This window comes from Siphateles boraxobius, unplaced genomic scaffold (assembly GCF_051911475.1).
Source record: "Siphateles boraxobius isolate OS27281-9 unplaced genomic scaffold, OSU_SipBor_1 24, whole genome shotgun sequence".
NCBI lineage: Eukaryota > Metazoa > Chordata > Actinopteri > Cypriniformes > Leuciscidae > Siphateles > Siphateles boraxobius.
This window is the reverse complement of record NW_027508855.1, coordinates 8,379,169-8,406,365: the sequence shown is the minus strand read 5'-3', so window position 1 is coordinate 8,406,365 and position 27,197 is coordinate 8,379,169. Positions and strand designations below refer to the sequence as shown.

General features: G+C 36.3%; 1 protein-coding gene across 6 annotated transcripts in view; it reads left to right on the top strand.

Annotated features, from left to right (window-relative positions):
- npas2 (neuronal PAS domain protein 2) overlaps positions 1-27,197 on the top strand; it is a 74,822-nt gene that overhangs the window by 15,825 nt on the left and 31,800 nt on the right. For 3 of the 6 annotated variants that reach the window (XM_077241210.1, XM_077241208.1, XM_077241207.1), the window contains exon 1: positions 14,829-15,112. The exons of the other annotated variants lie outside the window; for them this stretch is intronic. The gene's annotated coding sequence lies outside the window, so the exon portion shown is untranslated. Of the gene's footprint in view, positions 1-14,828; positions 15,113-27,197 lie in introns of those variants that run through there. 6 annotated transcript variants of the gene reach the window in all.

The following is a 27,197-nucleotide window of genomic DNA, read 5'->3' as shown; positions in this document are numbered from 1 at the left end:
CGTGTTTTAGTTCAGTTTCCTTGGTTTTCATCGGTTTCATTGTTTGATTAGCATTTGCACCTGTGATTCATTTCATTGATTGGTTTGGTCTGTGTGTTTAAGGGGCTGTTAACACATGAAACGTTTTGGGTGCCGGAAAATGCAAAGTTTTCAAAACGGTTTTCAAAACGGTCTCCGTGTAAACAACAAAATCACAAATCTCTGAAGATGATTATGTCATGCACATGCGTATTACGTGTTCAGTCTATAGTTTTTCATCATCATCTAATGGCCTGGATGCAAAATACAGCGTTTTTAGCCGTTTTCGCAGATCAATGTGAATAGGGAACGTTTTGACATTGGAGTTGTCTGTACGCTGAAAACTCAAAGGAAAAACTTCTCCGTTTTAAGCATGTCGATGTCATGTAAACGTACCCTAAGTTTTGTGTTTTCCTCAGTTCATCTGTCTTCGTTAGATATCGATGGGTTGTTCTGTTCATGTTCTAGGTATCTTGTTATTTTGAGTTTTTGTTTTATTAAAAGAATTGCTGTGCCTAGATCTGCCTAGCAACCAATACTGACAATATTACTGATGTATGTTATATCGTAGAATAAAACGTGCAACTATCTTGAGCTTGTGTTCACCACAGACCTTATTTCAAGCATTTAACAAAAAACCCATTGACTTTGTGGCGACGGCACTGGAAGTGCTAAAATGGGAACTCATTTCCGGGTTTTAGCCAACAAAAATATGCCATCCCTGCTCCACTATATAGCTTTTTCTCAAGTTGAGGTTAAGAATAATATATAGAAGGTGCATAACTTAAAAATAAAAAACACCATCAGGGTAACACATATATGGCACTAAAATAATGCAATAAACAATTTAAGCAACATAATATGTAACATAAAACCCTAACATACATAACTGATAACAAAAAAAAAAAACTAAAGAAACATTATTAATAAAATTAAAAACCATCAAATGTGAGGGAATCTGGGAATATCAGTTTATGGCTTTCCACTGTAAATTATAAGATTATTTGTTCTTTTTACCAGCATGAAATGTAAGGTTAGATCTATTACAGTTTTTCTCTGTATATTGCAAGAATTGACTGTTAACCAATTAACAGGTTTTTACTCTTGCACTTTCACAGTTAAAATTACAATAATTTTTTACAGGATGTTTTCCATTTAAACTTGGAAAAAAAAAAGATTATTTAGGATTTTGAAAAATATAAAATGAATTAGAAATATTTAAGATTAAGGGCACTAATCAAATAATAAAATGTATGAAATCGATTGTGTGAACTCATTTATAAGGTCAGATTTTCTTCCATTGAAGCTCAGGATGCTCTTTGGATCATCTCGAATCAAGCAGAACATGATCGGGTTTTACAAAAACTTGTTAATGCAGCTCAAGTTGTGCTAAATTAAAAGGGGCTTGAACAAATTACATACAAAAATAAATTTTGAAATACATTTTTTGAAAAGTTTTCAGTTAAATTTGTCTGGTTATATAATTATAAGGAAGATTTTTGTATTAGAAAAATGCAGAATGGAATATTTTTCTTGAAATTTAAACCTTTGTATGTTCTTGTTACTGTTAGAATAAATGCATGATTAAAGACACTTTTAGGCAAATTGATGCTCAATACTGTTTTTGTTGTGGTTGAGCTCTGTCATCTCTTGAACCTGTTAGGAAATGATGGTTTTAATACTTTTGTGTGTGTGTATATACAGTACATATTTCAACTTGGATTTTTAAGTCATTACATAAACGTGCATTTTTTCATTATGCTGAAAAACTAATATGATTGGATTGTAAATAAAGTTAATAAAGGTACTTTATTAATTATAACTTGATTATTTAATAGGGACAAGACAGTTAGCAGGATTCCTAAGATGGAAATGAAGAGGAAATGAAGAGCCCTTTGTTCATAGCGGGATCGAGTTTTTACATTCTGTATGGTGTCAACTGAAGTTTGTATTATTATTTTAGTATTATTATTATTATTATATTAAAACAAATCAGTGCAGAGCCTCTTAGGGCTTCCATACTAAAATATTTAGTGTAAAGAATGAATTTTCCAGTTATAAAAACAATATGGTTGATTATTTTCTCTAGAATGAACATAGAATTCACTGCAGACAATCTCAACATCTTACTAAACTCACCCTCCCATATCCTCTCTCTCTCTTTCTTTCTCTCTCTCTCTCTCTCTTTCTCTCTCTGATGTTGCCTGTATAATTAAGTGATCACTGTTCTGTTTGATATAAAGTAGCTCACTGTTAAATTAAAAACAGGCCATTTTAATTATAGTCTCTCTTCCCTTAATTAGTTTGTGTTTTTCCCTCTTAACTCTGTAGACCCCCCACTCTCACTCTTTTTCTTTCTGCCTCTCTTTATTCTCTTTTCCACACATAACAGAAAGGGGTAGGTGGAACACTGCATCCTTTTAATGACTCTTGACAGTATTGAGAGAATACACACACACACACACACTTATGAACAGCCCCTTTTACTTGATCTAATGCGCGATGATTAGTTTTTTCATTTAGCTGGGTCAGATCACATTAAGATAATTACAATTATAAAAGAACAATGTGTGTTTACTACAGCAGCAAAAGAGATGCATATGTGGATAATTGCAACACACAATGCTCAGTGAATAAATAGAAAGAAAGATGGATGGATAGACTGAAGGATGAAGCACATGTGAATAGATGGAGGAATTAAGAGCAGAAATTATCTCAGCTCAAAGAATAGGATGGCCTCCTGTGAAATGATCATACATTTTAGAGGTGTATTTCTGGCTGTGGGGGTTTAAACGTCTAAGACTTTCCTGTCCGCTGAGATTGAAGAAAACTGCTGCTTTACTCCAGCTGACCTAATATTGTTTAAGGCTCAACATTAGAAACAGATAGGTTAAACTCATGCTTACTGACTGAAACAACGGGAATCAAACATTGATATCTTCTGCATATTATGAATTGCATGCAATTGATCACACTGTACGATTTATAATAGTTTACGACTCTTGGTTGTCAGACTGTAAAAACATGATCCCTGCTGTAAGCCATGTCACACTGATCTCAGTTGTTATTCATGTCAGACTGTCAAAAGGCCTTAAAAACGGATGCACACAAGACTTGTTTGGAGTTGTAGGCTACATTAATCCATGACATGTGCGGTGACTGAGCCGCATTTACATGTGGGATAGAAATGGTGGCTAGCAAATAAAAACAATATGGTTAATTTTGATTATGGTTTATTGGGAAAATTTTTTGGAAAATACATTAGATATGTGTGGAGCAAGTGGTGGTTTGTTGTTGTCTCACTAATTGCGTCATCGGAATGATGGTGCTAGAATTTCGTCGCAAAATTTGATCGCAACGATCATTAATCGGCTGTCGGTGAACATCAAACTAGCGATAGAAAACTTAAGATTTTCAGACTGGGGTATGAACGCGATCGGGGTCAATAGTCTTTAAACGAAACGCGTGAAATTTGATCGCGTCAACACGCACTGTTTGTCCGCGTTAACGCGGCAATTTTTTACGTCGCATAGACACGCTAATTTTGGTCGTGTTAAGGCGTCAGTTTTCGTCGCGTTACTTTAGTGCGTGTAAAGAAGCACAGTTTTACCACGTTAAGACGTCCAATTTGAACATGTTTCTTAACACGCACATTCTGTACGTATTGAAGTGTAATATTTTAAAAAAGCAGACTTACCTTTATATGCAACTTACCTAATATTAATCCTTTATTGTGGCATTGCTTTACTGACTACTGTGCTAGAGTAAAGTAATGTTACAAGTTAAGTGCTAATTATCCATATTATACAATTATTATAATGTATATGGGTTATTATTTGTTTTTGTTTTAAGTTATAATTTCCAAAAGTATTATAGGCTAACTTACACACCACATATTTATAACTAAACACACACACACACACACACACACACACACACACACACACACACACACACACACACACACACACACACACACACACACACACATAAATGTATTCACTTTCACATAGCCTAATAATGTTTTGTAATTTTGTGTTAAGTTGGTTGTATAGTTTGTTTCTGCTGTTCTGTCTGTATTGTTTCCAGGAACATCATTTTGGCTGCTGCAGGATGATGAGTGCTATAATAAAATTACTACATTATATTTAACTTAATCGGTGTTCAAAAGGATAACGTTTAGGCTGTTTGGGGTCTAATAGACCTCAAACTTTTAAAAAGCGATTGCATAAGGAAATTTTTTTTAATATGGAAAACTAAATATAACTTTTTTTATTTACTTCTCAACTATACATTTATGCTGTGTTTTTGTGGAAATGTGGAAGTTGTTTACCTATTTACTGCACAATTACTTAGTAATTGCCATAAATTGGCTCATGAAAAAATATTTTTTAAAGAAAAATTCACTTAAATTACGATCTTAATTAAATCTAAATTGTTTTTGGACATTGCTCAATGTGTTAGGTATAGAATACTGACATCTGCTGGTTTGTGGAAAAACTTTAGAAATTATAATTAAAGTGAGAAAGTGCTAACGACACATATTTCCAATAGAGGTCCATATAGGACTTTTTTACTTTATTTTTCTTGATGCTTCAACTTCTCACAACTTTATGATATATATTTTGTGAATATATATTTAAACATTCTAAAATACATTTAAAAAATCTATTTTTGTCAAAGTTAGAATTTGTTGTCGTTGTCTGATATATTTTGCATTATCTGCTTTTGCAAATTATTATACATACATTTGCAGAAACATTACAAGTCACATTTTCCCTCTCTTTCTCTCTGTGTGTGTGTGTGTCTGTGTGTATGAGATGGAAAGTTCGTTCCACTTTTATTTATGCTCTAGGACCAGTCCTTGGTTTATATGTAGAAATTTTCAGATTTATAATGAATTTACTTTTATTTTTTTGACAAACAAAATGAAAAAAGGTCATTTTTTTCATTTTCCCATTTATTGTCAATGTGGGGTCATTTTGACATTTACACACCTTTAGAACAACCAAATCAAGCCCAGTTTTTTTGTGTGTGTGCATGTTTAGATAGATTATTTAGGAAATGTCACAGAGTGTCATGCCCCTGAGATGAAGGTAACACTTTTAACGCACCTTTCCTGACCTCCACCCGATAGAACACCTGTGGGATGAAGTAGAGCGGAGACTGCGAGCCATCAGTAAGCTGGTGTGTGGGGTAGGCGTTCTGGTGTGGGGTGAGCGTCCCACCTTCAAATGGTGCTTGATAGTGACTCCCAAACCTTATTGTACTTTTTCAAACATTCTAATTGGTTGCAATCATTTAAAGAAAAATGTACTGAACATAATGTAGAGCTTAAGAAAACTTCCCGTTGCATGAGGGCGATGCTGTGCTGTAGAGGGTTAATATTTAACCTTTGTTTTCCCCCCAGAACTCTTATATCAATGAATTATGTTTAAAAATATAGATATCATTATATTAATACAGTTTATTTACCTATATTAATACAGTTTATTTACCTAAATTGCTGGATTTAATCAATCATTTTAATAGTAAATAAACATATTTTTCACATTATTTCACTTAAATACAAAAACCTTCCAATAGCTATGTAGCATGCAATGAACAGTTAAAACATATAATACCGGTATATCATGCATTAAGTGTCTCTGCTGTCCTTTTGTGGGAAAAATGACATAAAATGGCATTTAATGATTATTGCCGCTAGATGGCCTTAACTTTTGTACCTGATGGCGTTTCATACTGAGAAAAAGCGTAGGACAGCTTAAAAGGGCATGACAAATCAGGACATGAGGCTGACATTACACAACGTACCAATGCATTATCCCTCATGAACAATTATAACGTCTGATGTTTGCATACGAGTGCCATTACGACATCCTTCATGAATAAACATGACTTCTGATGTTTGTATACGTATATACCAATCAGAGACATACGTACCATTGCGTCACATATGCAACTATAGTCTCCAATACAGCAATTCCATTGGCTACTGTGGTTTTTGACAAACAGTGCGTGTTGACGCGGTGCCAAGGGACGTGACGCCGCCTTCACACTGGCAGTTGAAATCAGCTCCGATACGGCTCCGAAACGGCCGGAAGTCATTCAATTCCTATGGAGATTCGCAGACCGCATGCGAATGGGTCCGAAACGGGTCCGAACGAGTGCGGTGCGAAGAAAATCGTGTCCGTTGGTCATCCGGATGCGTTCAAAAAATTTAACTCTTGCGAAAGGCTACGGACGGTTCCTATCCGACAATTCCAGCGGAAGTTAGCGTTGCTATGGTACTGATAAACAAACCTGAATTAATTTCTTAGTTTCTGCATGTTTCAAGTCTTGAAACAGGTTTGTGTTGCCTAACTTTGATGGAATGTATGTATCTTCAGCAAGCACAGTTTGCAGCGAAGGCTGCAATATTAATATTAACGTAACATGTTTTGTTTCAAACGCATATTTGACAGTGAGTTGACAGTATAGTATTATCTTGAGTTAGATGCAGATTTACTATGTTAAATTTATGTTCATTTACAAGAACAGTAAAGCCCCGTTCACACTACAAGCGACTTTCTGTGCGTTCACACCGCCGCCGGCGAGAGCGTCAAAGTGGCCGGAATTCATTCATTGTCAATGAGAGCCGGTGTTCTGACGATTTGTGCTGCCTTGTCGAAAAATGCTACCGTAGCGCGAATCGATAGCAGAGTCTGTCGATTTGTGCTGCCTTCTCAAAAAAATGCTACCCAAGCGCGAATCGATCACAGAGAATGTTGATACATTCGCTATTGTTTCCATAATTGTGTAAATCTCACAATATTATGACATCGTTATTTCATTAGGTGTATGGGGAGCATATTTTGATGTTTTAAATGAACTATAGTTCATATAGCAATTATCACTTTTGATATAACAAGTAAAAATGACATTATTATATTAAATATAATTATAATAAAATTCGAAGTTAAGAGTACAGTATATGTACTGTTTCTATTTTTAAAACGTTGTGAAAAGTAAAAATTATCATCAAATATTCATCTTTGACCTGTCAAAGTTTCCTACAAGTGTCAACAGCAAGGATGCATAGATTTATGGGCGTGGTAAGCAGAAGAAAAATGAGTCTGCACATGCGCATAACCAGTAACTAGCACATCTCGATGGGTAGCATGAATCGTCAGAACACTGGCGGCGAGCTCAGGCGAGAGCGGCGCGGCGCGTCTTGGACGGTGAGAGCGGCGAGGAGAGTTGAAGTCAGGTCAACTTTATGGTAATAAGCAATGACGCGGTTCGGCGGCAACCAATCGGAATATAGAAGTGCTCCGTTTGAGAGGAGTCCAGAGAACGCAGTCCTGTAAACTTTGGTTCCGACCACATTAGTTCCCAAGCAAAATTGAGGAGGTTGATCATTTGAATTTGATAATCTGCGCAACACTGGTATTTATATGCAATATTTTCGCGCTAGAATGCTTGTTTTTCAGCGGGAATGCAAATTATAATAGCACTTAACCATGAACACAAAGCCACACCACACAAATGGCTTTTAATTTGTTTATTTCATTAGCAAACATGACACTATAATTGTTAAGTTTTTTCCATCGATCAATTTTCTGCAAAAATAACGATCGACATGCTTGTTTGCTTTGTGGCCCCTTTAAATACAGTTGTAAAAAAGACCACGCGTTCGATCTACGTCAGAGCATCAGAGCGTCCACGAATCTTTCCACGGCGTCGCTGGCAGGGCGGTGAGAGCGAATTTTGCCGCTCTCGCCGGCGGCGGTGTGAACGTACAGTTTGTCGCTGCATGTGGGTGGGTGGGATGAGGTCGCTAGTGGGCGTTCCCACTACTGCTTGCCTTTATGAATGACATCCAATGATGTGGAGAAGGATAATGCGCGCTCCGCTCCTATTGGTTGTCGTTTCCGAAAGTCGCTCTTAATTTGCATAAAGTTAAACAGATCTCAACTTTGTCGCGTCGCCAGACACGCCCCATCCGGTAGCCAACGGTCACGACCGCGCGTATCGCCGGAAGTCGCCCGATCACCATTGAAAATGAATGGTATCGTGTCGCGTGTAGTGTGAACGCTAAAGTAACGCATCTGTTAAAAAAAATCTCCGACATTTTTGTACTACTCGCTTCCGACGCTTTTCAACGGTGTAGTACGACGTCCGCTGGGGGCGTATTGCGTTTTAGGCAGCTGATTTCAACTGCCAGTGTGAAGGCGGCGTGAGAGAACGGTGCGAGGCCGGTGGTGCGATTGCTAATGAGCAACACCTGTGTAGCACACCGGTCTCGCATCTCTCACGGAGGAGCGGAAGCATTTAAGGAGGAGCGATGACGTTGATGATCGAGAGAGGAACAGGCCTGTATTTTACTTTAGCCAGCAGTCGTCCGCGAGGGGCTGCTGGCAGTTATATTTATTTTCGGTAGCCATCAGCAGTAGGGCTGAATGATTAATTGCATTTGCGATAATATCGCGATATGATGAAATGCGATTTTGTAACCGCAAAAGCTGCGATTACACTGGTCACGTGACACACGAGAGAAAAGCAGTCACGCTACGGCACGCTACGCACGCTACGCACGCAACACTTGGCACGCTACGCGGTCTGGTATACAGGAAAGAACTGTTTATTTTTTATGTATGTGATATTGTGTTATTTATTCTCTCTCCAACAATTCTAGATCGATTCAGAGAATTTCAGAATCGAGTCTGACCTTAGTTTTTAAACACAGATGCGTGATGACTCTGCGCGTGCTTTAGAAACAACCGTATTCTGCTTGCTTCTAATCTCTCTCTCTCTCTATCTCTCTCTCTCTCTCACACACACACACACACGACACCGCTCGAACCTTCCGAAAAATAAGCTTTCATAAAGTTCGGGGTTTAAGCGAATTACAAGGACAGTCGCGGGCTTCATTGCACAGGTTTTGCCGCTTTGATGTTACTGTAACGTGAGGGTTCGGTATGTGGTGGTAGATCACTCTTTATGATAATAAACAGCAGAATGGAGACAGAAGACTTTCTCAAGCGGCAATTTTACTCAACACCGTCACAACAACAACACTTCCTTCAACAGCCTTTCACGTGACTCCAATAACCAATCGGAAGCAAGAGCTTAGACTGAGATAAACGTGAGTGAATCAGAGAGGCAAATTCAGCAGAACATCCCTACTGTATTAAATATGTAAACACATAAATATGTAAATAATTAACTGACTAAACATTGTAAATATACTTCTAGTAAATTAACTCAAATATAAACCATATTAAATTCTAAGCATTACAACTTTCCAATATGAAATATGAACTCCACTTCTAAACCTTACATTACTCTTGCAGTGCGCGGTCTTGGCTGCCGGAATTTTCCTTACAAATGCCCCACAAAGGCATTATTTATGTCTTTTGGAATGCAGTTGGCTTTTATATTAAAAATATTAAAATCACTGAGAAAGCTGCTTTCATTTTAAAATACGCGCGCTTTGTGAAGAGTGCTCGTGCATTCGGCTGTGAGCGACTCATTGGGTAAATGTACTTGCATCTCAAAATGCTTTTGACGCGAAATTAATGTAAACACGGTCAGTTATATCTTAAACCAACAGGACAAACCACATTTCAAATTTCAAAAGAGATATGTTCATTAGTGTGAATGCAATTTATCGTATAGGGGGAAAATCACTCCAGCTCTTGAATGGAAAACGTTCAGACAGCCTATTTTTAAATAAAGAAAGCACTCTTTGTTTATTGCTTGTAATGTTTTTTTTTGTTCCTCTTTATTTACTAGCTTTTATATTTTGAAGCTATATTAGTTTATAGCCCATTTAAAATTCTTAACATGTAATTGGTTTAATTAAATGTGTTTATGTATGTATATATATATATATATATATATATATATATATATATATATATATATATATATTTAAAGTATGTATATTTACACATGTAATTATATACATATTTTAAGTGTTATTAAGATTAATTAATAAGAAAAAAATTAGATCGGATCATGAGCTGCCTAAAGATTCCCATCCCTACTGTACAATGATTTATTGCTTGTCTTTGTCGACTAATACAGAAGGTAAAGAACTTAAAGTAATCGCATATTAAATCGCAATCGCAATATTGGTTAAAAAAATCGCAATTAGATTATTTTCCATAATCGTTCAGCCCTAATCAGCAGTCGTCCACGAGGGGCTGCTGGTGGTATTTTGGTTTGTTTGTTTTATTTTAAATAAAGTTTCTTTGATTGTTCGCCGGTTCCCGCCTCCTTCTTCCTTGAACATTGCTACAAGAATGACAAAGCACTTTTCTTAGCATACTCGACAATATCAACAAATAATATACATATACCTAATGTAAGGCTATTACAATAATGCTTGATATAAACAAGAAGAACGTACTGTGTAAACAATTATGAACATGCAATGAGAATATATGCAGGTCGATCGGCTGTACAGAACACTTTAATAGGCTAGTTGCACGTGGCCGCCATGTTAGATTTCCGATCAGCGAGTGTGCGGTTGGGACACTTCCGGTCCGCTTTACGCCGGTGCAGGGAGCCGGAGAAAACCGAAAATGATCTTTTTAGTTGTTTATAGAATCAATTATATCACATAAAATACTACTAAGATATATATTACTATCACGCGAGCAAATGGCAATTAAATGCACGGATGCATAGTCAGATTAAGGAATGAAATACAACTGTTCACGAACAGAAGATTGTCTTGCCAATCTAACCACAGGCTCACCTGCATGTCTCCCTTAGACAAACAACTTGATGACATCTATTGCAGGTGCCCTCTTATACCCACAGGTGCTCCAGTAGTGACGTCATGGACTGTTGTCGGCCAATGAAATTGTCATGTGTATACACATGCTTCAGACACCGGTCACACTGATGTTCCCCATAGCGCCGATCTAGAAGCAGTATTGAGTTCCCCTTCTCAGCGAACTATGGTTACAGTCGTAACCTAAGATGTTTTTTTACAGTGGGAGAGAAAGATCCACAGAGAGACTACAATAGAATGACAAACTGAACCTGTAAAAATGTTAGGGACTGTTCGTTATTTATTTAAGGGGCCACCGGAGAAGTTTTGAGATCTGTAGTCAAAAAAGACTTGACCCTCCCTTCGCCAGTAATACATTTTTCTACGACCCTCCAAAATGATTGTGAAAAAAGGCATGACCCCCCTCTGGAAAAAGGCATGACAACTTTGCGCTTGGCAAAGATGTTCAGATAGCCATTGTTTTTTTTACAATTCGGTTCGTATCATAATTTTTTAGAGAAAAAAGAGAGAAATGCATTTTCATACGGATTACATAAGCAGAGAGCACTCGGTTTTTCGTTTTTAAATGTTCTGTTTAAAAGTAGACATCAAGCTTTCTATATATTTCTCAAGTCTTTGAGGCAAGTAGGCTACATTATACGCTGAGTTTCGGTTCATTTATGAGAGTCCAGTTCACGCGCCGGCGACTCCGTGTCATGATGATCTATTTTCTACTATATTTACTTCTTATTTATTACATCCAGGCAATTGGTTGATGAAACATTAATTAAAATTAAGATACAATTTACTTTAAAGAAAGGCTATGTGCTTTCTGAAGTCGCTTTCAGAGCGGTCATGTCCGTAACGGAGAACTGTCACGTCCGTAACATTGTTTTTTTCCTCATAAATGCGAACACGAAAAATAAAATAAAAAATAATATTTTATGTTCTGTGGAGGCCGACCCTTCTTCATCTGTCTTTTTCTAATGTCTTGACTCCTTTATTAAGGGGGTACGGATATATAAACAGATTCAGTATTAAATGAATTTTCTGATAATTTATATTTCAAGTTTTGACTGCAAATGTCACGTCCATAACGCTGGAATTGCCCAATTTTAAAGAATTTATCCTCAACTATTTTTTTGGTGTAAGTCTGCGTATTTTATTATGTTAATTAAAATAATTCTAATAGTAATTTAGAAATGTGGTACCCCTACGTCTAACACATCACACTCCACTGTTATGGTGGCAATTTCAGTAGATTTACTCACTAACATTGTTGTGGAAACACAATAAGAATGGAAACTAAAATATGGTAGTATCGTACAGCGCACATTCTATCACCTGCAGTTCTGGCGCCTCAGTCCCAATACACTCAACGTACATTCATATCACATGTTAATGCCGCGGTAGAGTTAGACTCACAGGACACTGCACTTATTCGCATTCACAAAAGTTCATTATTTGCTCGTGCTTTAAAGCTATGCCGGGTAAACATTTCATTGGCGTTCTGTACATGATGTACTTTTTCTGAGCGCGTACTGTCAGACAGCGCCAAACTGGATTTTTGTTGGGTCAGACCCATCTGATAGGGGGACCGAGACTGAGAGAGCTACATAAAGCTACATAGAAAAAATATTCACCAAACAAGCATCTTTGAAATTTTGCTGCTTTCATGAATACAAAAGTTGGGTGACCCTCCCCCTAGACTAAAAAAAGTTGAATGACCCTCCCCTCAACAAAGAATAAAAAGACATGACCCTCCCCTATTTTCCTCCGGTGGCCCTTTCCATAAATACAAAACGGTCCCTTAGCATTTCTGATGCATCTCTGACATTTATGAGTACTGATGGGCCGTTTAGGATGGGATGGCTGGTATCAGGAAGCAGGTGTTTATAATGAGTTATTATTTAACTTCTGAAATGAATCTGACTGTAATTTGTGTCAGTGACTTGTAAACAAGCCATGCTGCAGGTCACAAACAACAAGATTTGACCAATAGCCTACTTGTGCATTTGGGTGATTACCTGTTGCTTGATATAATCATCAATCTCGTTTAAAATTCCTAAACCATAAGACGAAGGAACAATCATACCGACTTGTCAATTCCTTATGAACAAACCACTTGACCTTTTATTGGTTTGCCGCAGAAACGTATATAGGCTTATTTGTATATAGTACGTATATAGACACACAGACACACACACACCCTAGACGCATATCTGCAGTTGTATTCAAATGAGGAAGTTCTTGTAATATTTCTTGAACTTGTGAATGTTGTTTGCTATGTTGTTTAAATTCTCTCCCTTTCCCTTTCCCTTTCTTTCTTTTCTCTCTCTCTCTCTCCTCTCTCCTCTCTCCTCTCTCTCTCTCTCTCCTCTCTCCTCTCTCCTCTCTCTCTCTCTCTCTCTTACTCCCTCGCACTGGTGCTGGTGTTCCACTGACCCATATTCCTAGTTCTTTAAAGCTACAGAGCCACAGTCTGGCTCCAAACTAAAGTAGCACTGACATTAAAAAAAAACCCAGTGACAAAGCAAAACATCTAAGAAATTATAAAGAGAAAAAACAAAACAAGGAAACAAATAAGAGCAAAGAAAGAAAGTCTTTGTTGACCTTTTTATATCCCCAATGACTCATCGCATGATGAATCTAAGACTCCCTCTTAAAGGAGTTATCATCAGACTTTAATTAGACTTCATTACTTTTGGTTTTATAATAATTATGAGAGTTTTGCAGCTATTTTTGCATGAACATCATGGCAACTAGAGCCATTAAAGTGTTTAGAATAATGCAGAGCAATTAAATCTATTTGGTGAGTTCAGTAAAAATGCACCGAGCCTTTAAAGGCACACTGCTGATGTGTTTGAAAGGTGTATCTGCTCATCTGCCCAGCAGCCATGTTGGACGGAGGGTCTGATTGAAGATTTGGTTTTTGCCATGGCAACCAATACTGGTCCTGAGACTGTGCTTTCCAACATCACACATTATTTCTGGTTTAGCTGTTTGAGTGGATTTAAAATGCACTTTCTAAAAGATGTGTTTGTGAACATGTTTGTGTTGACAGTTTTATGCCTTTTTTTTTTTACTAAAGTCATTTATTTGTTGTCAGTACAGTTTCAGTGCAGATTTCTAAAAAGTCACTTTATTTTACTACAAACATCATTAAACTTTGTCATCATTATTTCAGCTCCACCGACTCTTCTGCAACAGACCCAGTTTCACCCTTTGCCGCATCAGTGGAATATATGAGGAAACTACCTCCAAAATAGTGCAGAATAGTTACACATGTGCCTCCAAAAGGTAGCCGTGCTCAGCTTCTTGTAAATTTGAGCATTACCCTGCCTATTAAGTCTGAACATATTGTAGTCAGTTCCACCAACCACCATGACTGTTGAATTGTCATTGACTTTTACATATGCATTGTGCTGTAGCCTACACATCTGCATACATACTGCACCATATATATTTATTTTCCTGTCTAATTTGTGATTCTGTTTTCTTTGAACTACCTAGTAAAAAAAATCTACACCAAGCATAGCCTATATGGCACCCTGTTTAAAATGCATTACTTGTCTGTTTCATTCCATATTCTTTTTAAAATACTTGCTCTTCGTGGTCTTGTAAAGCAACCAACCTTGAAGTTTTAGAAAGGCACTATATAAATGTATAAATCAAATATTATTAATGTAATAATAATACATAATAATAGCTAATAATTGTATTTACAAAGAGGAGTATCATCTTGCAGGAAATTACTTGTTTAATCTATTTAACTAAAAAGCAACTCTATTGAATCCAATGTGTATATGTGAAAGGTGACCCTCGGTTTAGACACACAGGCTGACAGCAGCATGACATTCACCAAACATATATATAGGGTCCAAAGAGTATGTGAAAAATGATTTAAAAATGATTATTCCCGAGTGTTTATGTTCGATGCCGTCCTTGAAATTGTGTGTCTTTTCTCTGGAGTGAGTGTGTGAGTCTGCGGGCGGTTAGTGATGTCGTTGGTTGAGTATTGAGCTCCCGTCTGACCTACTTTCGTACTTCGCCTCAGCTCAGCGCTGTTTACAGGCGCTCGTGCGCGGAGAATGTGGACCCGGTAACGAAAAAACGTAGCCCAAACGCCGAGTCGCTCGCTCTTCTGTTCCGCTCTATTTTGGGATTCTTCAGTTAGCGTGTTTTATGCATATTTTCACATGTGACCGACTTCACAGTTGTTCTTTGTGAGTTGTTTATGGTGAAGGCGAGCTCACTCGTGGCTTGATGAGAGACGCGGACGAGGGCAAAAGTGAAGCGTGGACCTGTCTGTGTAGTCCTTAACGCACGGTAAGATATTACGTAGCTATTAGTTAAAATACAAATGAGAAAGTAGGCTATAGCTGTTAAGTCGGTGGAGCTCTTTTTAACCCGTTTAATAAGCTTGTTGGCTTCCATTGGATTCTGCGCTTTTTCTACAGCCTATGGGGAAACTAATTGGGACTCGTACAGTAGACAACCTAAGTGACTATTGAGAAATTGATGTGTGAGGATGGCGTGGAAACGCAATCACAAGGTCGAATCACTGATGTTACCGCGAGCGTTTTCTTACCTTAATCTTTTTATCCCTGGTTCGATCGACTGAATGAGTGCACAATTAAACACGTTCAGTTTTTGGATAATGGGATTATGTTCCTGAAAACTTTCTAATATTTTGTCTGTGAAGTTTGCTGGTTTGACTGCCGTGGTTCCGGATTGATCTGAAATCTTGGAATGCAGTCAAATGGGTCACTGTTTATTGCGCTGAAACCAGTGTCTCCTGCAGCTGTCTAAGACAATGTCGCTTTATGTTGGGCTATTGAAACTTTTATTAAATTACTTGAATCCATTTGCACTCGTGTGAGAAATACGTAAGAGCTCCTCAGATTTAATTACACTGTACAAATGTTTTCAGATGTTGTGACTGACAGTAGTTTCCTTCCTCTTGTCATATTTTTCAAAGTGGTTTAAAAGTTGCATGCAATGAACTTAATTTAAGTTGTAAATTCTGCACTACTTAGTTATTTGCTTAAACGTTTAAATTAAAACGCAGTGATTTTATTTATATTTTAATCATTTTGTGGCCTTGGACTCATGCTGTTTGGGCTGGAAGTGTGTGTTTGGGTTCTATTTGTTGTGGTTCAGGAAATGATTTGGACTTTGCAAGTAACAGTTTAAGGGTAGCTGACTTATAGCTGTCCATGGACTTTTTTTAGATTGAGATTTTAAGTGAAATGTATATGAATGTAGAAGCAGGTGTGACACTCATATAAAGCATAAAGCTGCATAATAATCATTTGAATAATTAAAGACTGAAGATTTTAACGAAATGCTGCTTAAAATTGTTTTGATGAAATGTATTAATATAGGAATACCCAGAACGAGTTACAAATAAGGAACCTTATTACAATTTAATTATTATTATTATTATTTATGAGTTATTATAAGAATATTATTTAGTGTCTGTTTTTGGTTGTGGATTAGTTAAAGGGATGAAACATTTAAATTCTGTCATTTTTTTTAAATTACCCTCATGTCATTCCAAACCTGTATGACTTTTTTCTGTGTATAAACATATATTTTAAGTGTGTGTGTGTGGTTCAGGTATACCCTACTTTCTTTATACTTTACTCTTGTCCTTGCTTGGTTGCCTATACATTCTTTAAAATATTTTGTTCCACAGAAGAAAGAAAGTCACTCATGTTTAAATTGACTTGAGGATGAATAAATGATGACAGGATTATCATTTTTGGGTGAACTTTCCCTTTAAGTGATGGTTGTGGGTTAAGTAAAATTAGCTCTAACCTTTACACCTTCCAAAAATATTTCATGTCAACTACCCTTCAATGTTTAGAGGCAAGTGCGAGCATGCATGGATCTTTGAGTTCTTGTCATGTCACACATTGTATGTTCATGTGATGGAGAGACCTGTTTGAATGTTTTTGTGCAGTGAGGATGAGTGTGTAGATGTGTAATGGAGCCTTTACCTGGGCCCCCTGGTTAATGGAATGTGTGTGCTTCTGTATGGTGGGCCCCTGCATGGTTAAAGATGGGCTCAGCTTCATGGTAATGCTGTAAACAGTGCAGTTTTTTTCGAGTGAAGCAATAATTCCCTCACCTCTCACATGGGGGTCATGCTGTTCTCCTCCTGGAAAACACTCTTTGTTGTTCTCTTTCTCTGTCCTTATCTGTTTTCCTCTCTCTTGCTCTGGTCAGGAGCGTTAATGGTTAATTCACCCAAAAATGACGCTCTCGGGAGCTCACGTCAGAGGCCCACACAGAAGAAAATGAATAGTTGAATAAAGTCGTTATTTTTGTTTTTGCGCACAAAAAGTATTCTCGTCGCTTGATAAACTTAAGGTTGAGCCACTGTAGAACTCAGGCTTCTGGAGGGCACACAGGTCTGAAGTATTGAGTTTAGGTATAGGGCTGCAATGCCAGTGGTTGTTCTGTAGGCAAACATCAGTGCCTTAAATTTTAAGCGATCAGCAATTGGCAACCAGTACAAGTTTATGAGGAGAGATGTGACGTGTGCTCTCTTCGGCTCATTAAAGAGCACTCTTGCTGCACCATTCTAGATCAGTTGCAGAGATACCTCTTGTCAGTTCTGTGTGTACTGCACATATTGCCCACAAATTAATCTGTGTTTAGAAGCACAGAAGGTACTAAATCCTCACTGCTGTTTCCTGACCTCTACTATTTATGTTGATGTGGTTTTGTTTGTGATTGTGTGCGATTATGGATGAATGAGGTGCACTTGAAATATTCACCTGGCTGATCTAAAGTGGCATCTACAGTAGGTGCAGGGACAACACAGCTGCATCATCCCAACAGTGAATCAGTACTCAACTAGATCCACAGTGCTGTTGTCTCTGTAGTCTTTAGATGGAGTCATTTCTTAAAGTCCCCTGTAGTCAATCATTTTATCCCTTAAAACTAATATTTGATCATCAAAATTAAATATTTAAAAGTTTTTTTCCTGTGAAAAAAAGCTCATGCCTTAAAATAGCTTGAACGTAACTCTACACACTTGGTTCATTTAGTATACGAAACCACATGAATATGCAAATTAGCCAGCCTCCACTCACTCACACCAGCTCAGAATAGCTGATCCACTCGGTCAACTTTACTGTAGTAAAAGCTGTAAACAAGCTGCCGAAAGTGGAAATACTGGTTTAATTCAGTCATATATATTTGTACCAGAAACTGATTTAGAAGAAGTGATGGAAGAGTGAATTATACAAGTAGGCCTACTTCTCGCTGCAGACTGTAGCGGGGTGACATCACGTATGTACGTCACGTGTGTTACCACGCATGCGCCATATCGCAGTGACAGCGCATGCATGTTATGTGGTGACATCACGCATCTTTAAAGCGCATGCGCAATTTTAACATATTTTTAAAAAAATGTTAATGTATTAAAAAAACTCTAAAGTAATAATGAAAGCAGCAAAAAGGAATACAGCGCACATCCATAGTTTTAACTATGGCTAATCTAAGGTAAACTTATAAGGAATTTCAGAGTACATATTGTGTAATATCTGTGTAGTATTTTATTTAAAGTTTTTCACATTCTGTTGGACTTCACTGTGTAAATTACAAAATTACTGTAAACATTAATGGCACCTTATATATTTCTTATTTTAATCATTCCTCTGTGATAGTTAATAATTGTTAATTTGTGCCCATTATATATAGGCTATTATAAAACATTTATTCCAATAAAGTAGTTTGAAGTTAAGCCAACTGCATACAGTACATTGTCAATCTCTGTATCCCATATTATGCATGCCAAATGAAAAAAACAAACTCATAACAGTGATAAACTTTATTTCAAAACAAAGATGATAATTGTGTAAAAGAAATATGTACGCATACAGATAATCACATACATATCTGTACATCAACACACACACACACACACACACACACACACACACACACACACACACACACACACACACACACACACACACACACACACACATAAAATCCACGCAGGACTCCGCTTCTACCATCACCACACACCCAGGTGGGCATCCTTGTATTTTGCAGTGCAAGCACAGAGTCAACGAGTACGGCACCCGAAACTCTTGAATCATTTTGAAGAAAGGCGATAACATAGTACAGAGTCATACAAGGAATTTGTTTAAATATTTCAAATATGTTAGACAAGTATATGTTTGAGTGTTATTGGCTTTGTCTGTAAAGTACCTAAGAGACTTTGTTTATGAACAACATAAACTAGTTAAAAAAAATGTTTGTCAAGAAAAAAGTTTGAAATAGTTTTGAAGTTTGAAGGTTTTCAGTTTGAAGTTCAAAGTAGTTTTCAAGCTGAAAGTTTTGAAGGCAATACAGTCTATCAGGCACAGATAGACATGAGAGAGAGGCAGATAGCGATAGATGGATAGACAGACAGACAGATAGATGGATAGATTGCACAGACAGCAGTGACAACACTGTAAAACTCTCTTGGTTTGTAGACCCAGCAGGTCTCAAAGAATGGACAGTGATATTTATCACAACATGAGCTGCATTGATTTATTTGAACGCTTTCACCTTTTTTAAGGACACTAACATGCATCTAGAAAAGAACATCAACAATCAAGTAAAAGTTTGCTTTATTCTATATCTGACGTTTACAGGGTTTCTGCCATTCACATGAAGGTCAATTTAAGATTTCCTTTAACACCTTTTTAAGAGTAAAGAAAATTTCTTGAATAAATTGAAGGAACACAATACATTAATATGCTCTCTAAATGATAAAAAAACTAAGGAGAATCACAATGAGTTTTATTTTAGCAAAATACAATGTTCAACTCCATTACTTTTTAATTCATTTTACCACAAATTTATTTAACATAACTTGCAGTACATACACTACCTTCAGGAATGTAACTTTTACAATGTGATCTAAAATACTGAGGTACAACATTTCTTTTGCAATGCATTAGTGCTGCACGATTAATCATATCGCAATCGTAATCGCGATGTCAAGCCTATGCGATTATAAAACGCAAAATGCCGCGATTTTATATGAAATAAACAAATTAGGGCTGTTAATGCAATTAACTCAGCATCTCTTATTTTTTGTCATCCTTTGGCTAGTGTTACATTATCCCGCTCTTATTCGTGCGAATGCCTTTAAACCATTCTTTCACGGCAAGTCAAAAGAGAGCGCGCTGCCTGTGAATGTCCTGACTGTGACTCACAGAAAGACGTGCGCAAGATTCATGCGCATGCACAGACCGTGCGCCAGAATACAGTTCTCTTTCAAGCTTGAACGAACAATAACACAAACAATTATGCCATAATGGCGTTTTGTTGAGTATTTTCATAACATAAGAGCAGTCTTATGATGGACGTGAAGAGTTGAGAGAATGAGGCGCGTGTGAGATCCGCGGCTCTGTCAACAGTGGCTGCTCTTAAAGGGCCAACAGCAAGCTTTCTGTCAGTAAAGTTTATCAAAGAACAAAGGGAACAGAGAAAATGACTCAGTGCTCATGACTAAATAACTTTTGTAGCTTTAATAAGGATTAGTCTATATATAATTTATAATTTATGCAGCGCAGACTGTTTGACCATTTTTATCCAGACATCTATGGTTTATTGATCATTATAGGTATTATCAATCATTTAGTTGTTTAGTTGAGAAATACACATTAATACACAGAATTATCACTAATCTGTGTGTGCATTTTGCTTTAGAACCAAGCTAGTTGACTAATGAAACCATTTGTTTATTATATCGCAATCGCATATCGCAATCGCATTATTGACCTCAATAATCGCAATATGACATTTTCCCCAAATCGTGCAGCCCTACAATGCATGCTACAATCAACTACGTATAACGCACTCTATGGCATCTCTTACAATTAAAAGCCGTTAACACGAAAGCACAATTGTTAAAACAGCATAAATAATGCTTATTGACTGCCATCGAATCCATCGGCGGAAGTGATTGAAATGAACTGCACATGCGTATTATAAACGACAATACATCATACCTTGCGCATGCGTGGTAACACATACGTGACGTACATACGTGACGTCACCGCACTACAGTCTGCAGCGAGGGGTGTCTCGAATTATACAGGTTCATATACAAGTCGATCTATGAGAATGGTAATACATTTTATGTATCGCTCTCTACAACGATACAGTATAACAGTAATTAATATGATTAGCCTTTTGCTTGACTACTTTATTAAACACCTAGTAATGTGTTGCTAATGTTACACATACCATATGCAAACCAAACCTGCAGAAATTAAAAATAAATGAATAAATAAACTAATAAATGTAAAAATAAATAAATAACTATTTATCCTTTAATTTCCATATTTATGTATGATTATATATTTTCCCACATTTATTTATTTTTTCATTTATCTATACATTTATTTATTTTCAATTTGATTTATTTTCACATTTATTTATGTATATATGTATTGGTCTACATTTATTATTTATACATTTTATTTATTTATACATTTATTGCTCTGTATGCTAATGAGGGGGGCGTGTTTTACCTAAGACATAGCAATCGATCTCAGAGTGGCAGTGCTGAAGCATTGAGGCCACAGTGACACCTTGCTGTGTGACCAAACAATACGCAAGAGGTTTGTGGACGTGACTTTACAGGTCACGCAGGAAATAAATGACTTAGAGATGGGCAATATGGCCAAAATCTTATAACACGGTTTATGTCCTTTAATATGCCCTAACTGTATGTGGCTATATAGGTTTGATGGCCGTAAAGGTCGGGATTTCTAAAATGTCTGGGCACACATGAACAGAATCCGTAGATAACAGACACTTTGACAGGAAGCGCGTCAAATTATCCACTATTAACTACATTTTATGACATGCATTGTAGATCTGTGCACAGAAGCTATCTGCATTTTTAAATGTAGCCTATCTTCCAAAAACAATGTTGACAGCAACATACTTTTCCATAAAGAGGTAAATAAGGCTATAAATAAATGAATTAAAATATTATAATTGAAATAATTGAAAGAACAACATTATATTATTACAACATTACAATTATAATATTTTTAATTCATTTATTTATTTTACCTCTTCCTTGCCTTTCATGGTTGTAAATTTGATTTGAGACTTCATTGCTGTTATTTATTGTAATTTGCAACTACATTTTGAGAATTGTAAAAATTTACAATTTTGTTAATAGCTTATTGTTTGTTCAGTGCCTATTTTGTATGTAAATTGGTTTATTTCTCAAAAGAAAAACTTTCTTCTGCCACCTCGAAAACAACAAAATTAATAAATAAATGCCCCAATTAAAAATGGTGTAAAAAAGCCTATGTATGTGAAAATGTTATTATATAACATAATATGATATACTAGCACACGAGAAGAGTGTTGAAAAATACTTTTTCTTTCTTTTTTGCTGTTTCTTCAGAAAAAGAAAAAAGTTCCAAACGCAACAGAACCGCTGCGCCTCTGAGCAACACGTGGTGTTTTCTTACTGAACGAATCAGTAGCCTATTTGAACGAATCGTCTGAATTAATTATTGAACTCACTCGTTAGGACGGTGGCTTGGCACCACCTACTGGCTGTTTTAGTTTCATACTTAAAAGTATAATTTCATCTACTCTATCATTTCATATTTCAATATTCAAAATATTATATTAAAAAATGAATCTCATAACATTATTTACGCAACTGTAATTGCAGTGTAAATGCATCCATGGCTCCTCTGCATTAACAGTCTGTGTAAATAATATCTAATGCCATTCAGAGTCAGCGTCTCCACGTCCCACCAGGGGCATCATGCAAGCCAAACTTCTGGGGGGGCACAATCTGAGACGTTGTTGTTTTCTGACGGGTGATATGGATCATGTTAGGAGGGGTCAGAGGGTTTCTCCCCCTGAAAAATGTTAAATTCTGGCTGCTAAACAAACTATTTCAATGCAGTTTGGGAGGGACAGAAATACCTTAACGGAGCTAGCAGCAACCCTCCTCTATCTGAGGACTAAGTTAAAGTATCTATTTTGTAAGTTTATGTAAAAGACAGGTTGATGAAAGAACTGTAAGCTCAAATTCAAAAGCTTTTGAAGTCTACTTCATTAAAGCATGTTTACACACACACTTACTGTACACTTAGGCCTACTACACATGATTTTAAAAACAGTACCAATTGCAGTTTTTATGTTATGATTTTAAATTGGTATGTGACCTAAGAACGATCTCACATTAAAGGTACATAAAGGTGCTGAGGTCTGACTTTGTGGTGCTCTGAAATTAAGTTATTTTAATATTAATATGTGATGAAGGACTTTGAAAGAAGTTTGACAGATTTCAGTGCTGAATAAGGTTAACACTACCCCGTTTATTTGAAAATGGTTAATATTTGTCAGAAATGTAAAAAAGTAATCAAATCAAATGTACTTATTTACTTATGTACATTACTTTAGTAAAATCATTGAAATACTGTAGTTACACTGCTCATTATTATATTTTAAATAAGGAACTTGTAAAGAGTAATTTATGAGCTAAAAGAAAAGCTAGTTACTTGTACATTTAACCTACTATGGCTTATTGACTTTGTATGGCAGGCAGTAACGTTAGCCAACTAGTTTACGGTTAGACTAGGCTAGCTATCGATAACGTTACACTGACACAACTTAAGTTAATGCTCTGAATTCGCAGCTAATATCAAATCCCAGAGGTGGAAAGAGTAATAAAATATTCTACTCAAGTAAAAGTACTACTACTTCAATGAAATTTTACTTAAGTACAAGTAAAAGTACCGGTCTAAAAATCTACTCAAGTAAAAGTAAAAAGTAGCTCATTTAAAATTGACTCGGAGTAAAAGTTACTGAGTTACTTTTTTAACAGCGGGGGTGGGGTGGGGGACCCTCCCGTGTAGGGTTGTAATGGTATAAGATTTTCACAGTATGGTAACGTCTCAGAAAATATCACGGTTTACAGTATTAATCAATTGTTAAATAAATAAACTGTAATATTAAATTATGGGTATTATTATTATTATCATCAGTTAAAATGACAGTTAAATTAATGAAAACAGGATTTTTTTTTGGTTGAACAAATGCTTTTATTATAACAAACTTGAAATAATTTGTTTGTTTATTAAAATTTCAATAAAACATGTCTAATCAATTAAATTTGATAATTAATAATGAATTAGATTAACAACTTATTTTTAACATTAATCATTTATTAAAATGTTTAAGAATAATATTGTCCTATGAAATGTATTTTATTCAGAAAATTAATGTTTCTTTTTATTAGGGGTGTAACGATATTCGAACCAAACCGAAGAACCGCGAACAGAACCCACGATTCGAATGGCGATACTCTCATGGCGTACCGAACACGCCCCGCCCTGCAAGCTACCCCGGCCCCGCCCAGCCCGGCTCATTGATTGGACCTGGAATCAGTGTTGCCAAGTCCGCTTATTATAAGCGACTTTGGGCTTGTTTTTCTGTAAAGTCGCTTACAAATATTGGTAGTCGCGGGTCGCGTTTTTTTTTGGGCTTGTTTCTAAAGTGTAGTTGCTTATTTGGGCTTGTTCTCAGCTCGTTGTCAAGCAGATATTTTCTATATGTTATTTAAACGTAGGAGTTTGTCTTGCCTGTTCCCTCTGTCTCTCCCCTTTCCCTATACACAGAGTTTTTTCCCCACCCACATCCTGCTTCTAATTGGCTCTGACCCAGATGGCAATAAGTACTAGCCAATCAGAGGCAGAGCAGGGCAATCGGTTTTTTTTCTGGTTAGGAAAACGTCAGTGAGTGACGTTTAAATGAAAATACGTGCGAGTCGCGACTGTCGCGACTGATGGTGACTGGACTGTAGGAGAGTTTTTATATATAAATTATATTTTAGATATTATAGATATAGATATTATAGTTTAATATTGTTTAACCCTTTAACTGTCACTCCCCCTTTTATCGCATAGACATGAAAATCACTATTCAAACTTAAATGGTTGTAATTCAAGAATGCTTTCGAATATAGACCTATGGTTGGTCTTGTTTTAAAGAAGACATTTGCCAGATTAATGTTGAAATGAAGTATTATGAAGTTATGAAAGTGAAACAGAAAAAAAGTTATACAAGTTTGAGTTTATGAAAATGAACAATGTAAAAATATCATTATTTATATTTTATATAAAATATATATATTACAAAATATATTTTACTCTAAAACTGCCAGAAAATGTAAGCCAAAAATCTGAAGAAGTTGTGTTCCAAATTTTAGGTTGATATCTCAAAAAATGAGCTTTCAGTAAGATTTTATTTGGCCGCAGTACCAACATTTTTCACTAGATGGACAGCCAAGATTCATTACAGAAGAAAAATAAACTACCGTGTGCACAGTTTTACAAAACTAGGCACAGTTTACCAATCTGTCCACATGGATGTAAATTGACAATCTGTACCCACAGTTTAAAACTATCTGTCACCACGGATTGTAACAGTAGCGGTAGCGCGGAGTAAACGCGAGTAAACGCGATCATCTCTTCCTCAGTTACAGAATAAACATGAATGGACACCTGAAGATATGTTGAAAAATACAGTATACTTACTGAAAGGCATCATAACTCGTGTAATCGCTCAATCAGTGTTTCATCAGCGCAAAGACGTCAATAAAACTGCATATCTTGTCACTAGCATTATATTTACCTCAGCAGGCTAGTGATTAAGTGTCCACAACTTGTTGGTTCCTAGAGAAATGAACTCTTGCACTAAATAAATGCACAATATTATCCTATATATTATATTTTACTTAACCTGTTAATTATATCTTGATTATTTAAAGTACGTTTAAAATATCTTTAATGAAAATGACAGCAACTGTGTAAATTATTATATTTCAATAACAAATTAGAGTAAAGTTAATGCAAAAACTGACAAAGACACAATTTTCTCATTAAACCACTGTTTAATTTTTTTTTTTAGCTTTCTAAACCGAACCGAACCGAGACATCAAAACCGTGGGAAAACTGAACCGTCAGTTTTGTGTATCGTTACACCCCTACTTTTTATGATTTAATCCAAATATATTATCAAAAACGGTGGTAGGCTAATCAAATGTAAATTTAAACTTGTGTCCTTTTATTTTTTGGGGAAGCGCTGCAAAAAAAAGATTTACTAAATTAAACCATGGACAAAAAAAAATATTCCTATAAATAATGTTCAAATAAAATGTATTATTATTGTTATTATTATTATTATTTTGAGAAGTAGGCTACGTTCTACTGTATGCCTACAATAGTAATATATTTCTGTCATAATTTCTCCTAGTAAAACCGAACTTTTATTTTGACGGTTTGTGAAGACCTGTAATAGTGTATTTGACAATGGATTTTCTCAAATAAAATTATGAAAATGCTCATTAGGCGTTCTCAGAGCAGCTCTGGAAATGTTCATGTATTCATATCCTCAAATTGTTTGTGAGACGCTGAAAACACCATGAACGTCACGAGTACTTCAGTATGTAGTAGACAAACGCAGCTCAGCAGAACAAATAGGGTTAACTTATATATTTACTTGCAGTATTTTTGTGCTTAGCTTAATTATCCACAGACCATGTCGCGATTGGGTTTATTGCACAGTTCTACTTTCCATGTATTCATCCATCCATTATTTTGTATGTTTTACGTGACATCTGCATTAAGTGAATTCCATTTTCATGACTGGATTCCGGGATTCCCTTTGCATCACGTAAATCGGGACATACCTTTATCTGCAGGAGGGATGGTGTCCTATATCCTCTTTTTGCAGCCACTTTGCGTCCACATTTTTTGCAAATTGGATATCTATCCTCGAGGACAACCACGCTTTTTTTCTACTTTTCATACTGGCCATAATTCGCTTGGCGCTTAGCTTTCAGCTTCAGCTGGGCGTCACCTTTTTTGCGCGTTTGTTCTCCCGCCCTTCAATCAATTCAGTAGTTTCCGGAGTGTGTGATCTCTCCCCCCCCCCCCCTGTATTATTATTTTTTACTCAGTAACGGATATGATTTCAAATGTAGCGAAGTACAATACTTCAAAGAAAACGTACTTAAGTAAAAGTAAAAGTACAGATTTTAAAAACTACTTTAAAAAGTAGAAGTACACAAAAAAACTACTCAATTACGTAACGCGAGTAAATGTAATTCGTTACTTTCCACCTCTGTCAAATCCATAACTTTGATCAAGTTAAAATTTCCAGATCAACCACAAATAATCCCACTACCTTTTAATATCATCCAATTACTAATTCAATGCCGATTTGTTGCTTTGCCCACTTACCACTTCAAGACCATCTGTAAAACATTGCCAGCTCAACGTGTGAGACGAGTGAGTTGCTTGAACACACAGCAAATATTCTAGAGCGATACGCGCGTAGCGCTCTAGATTTG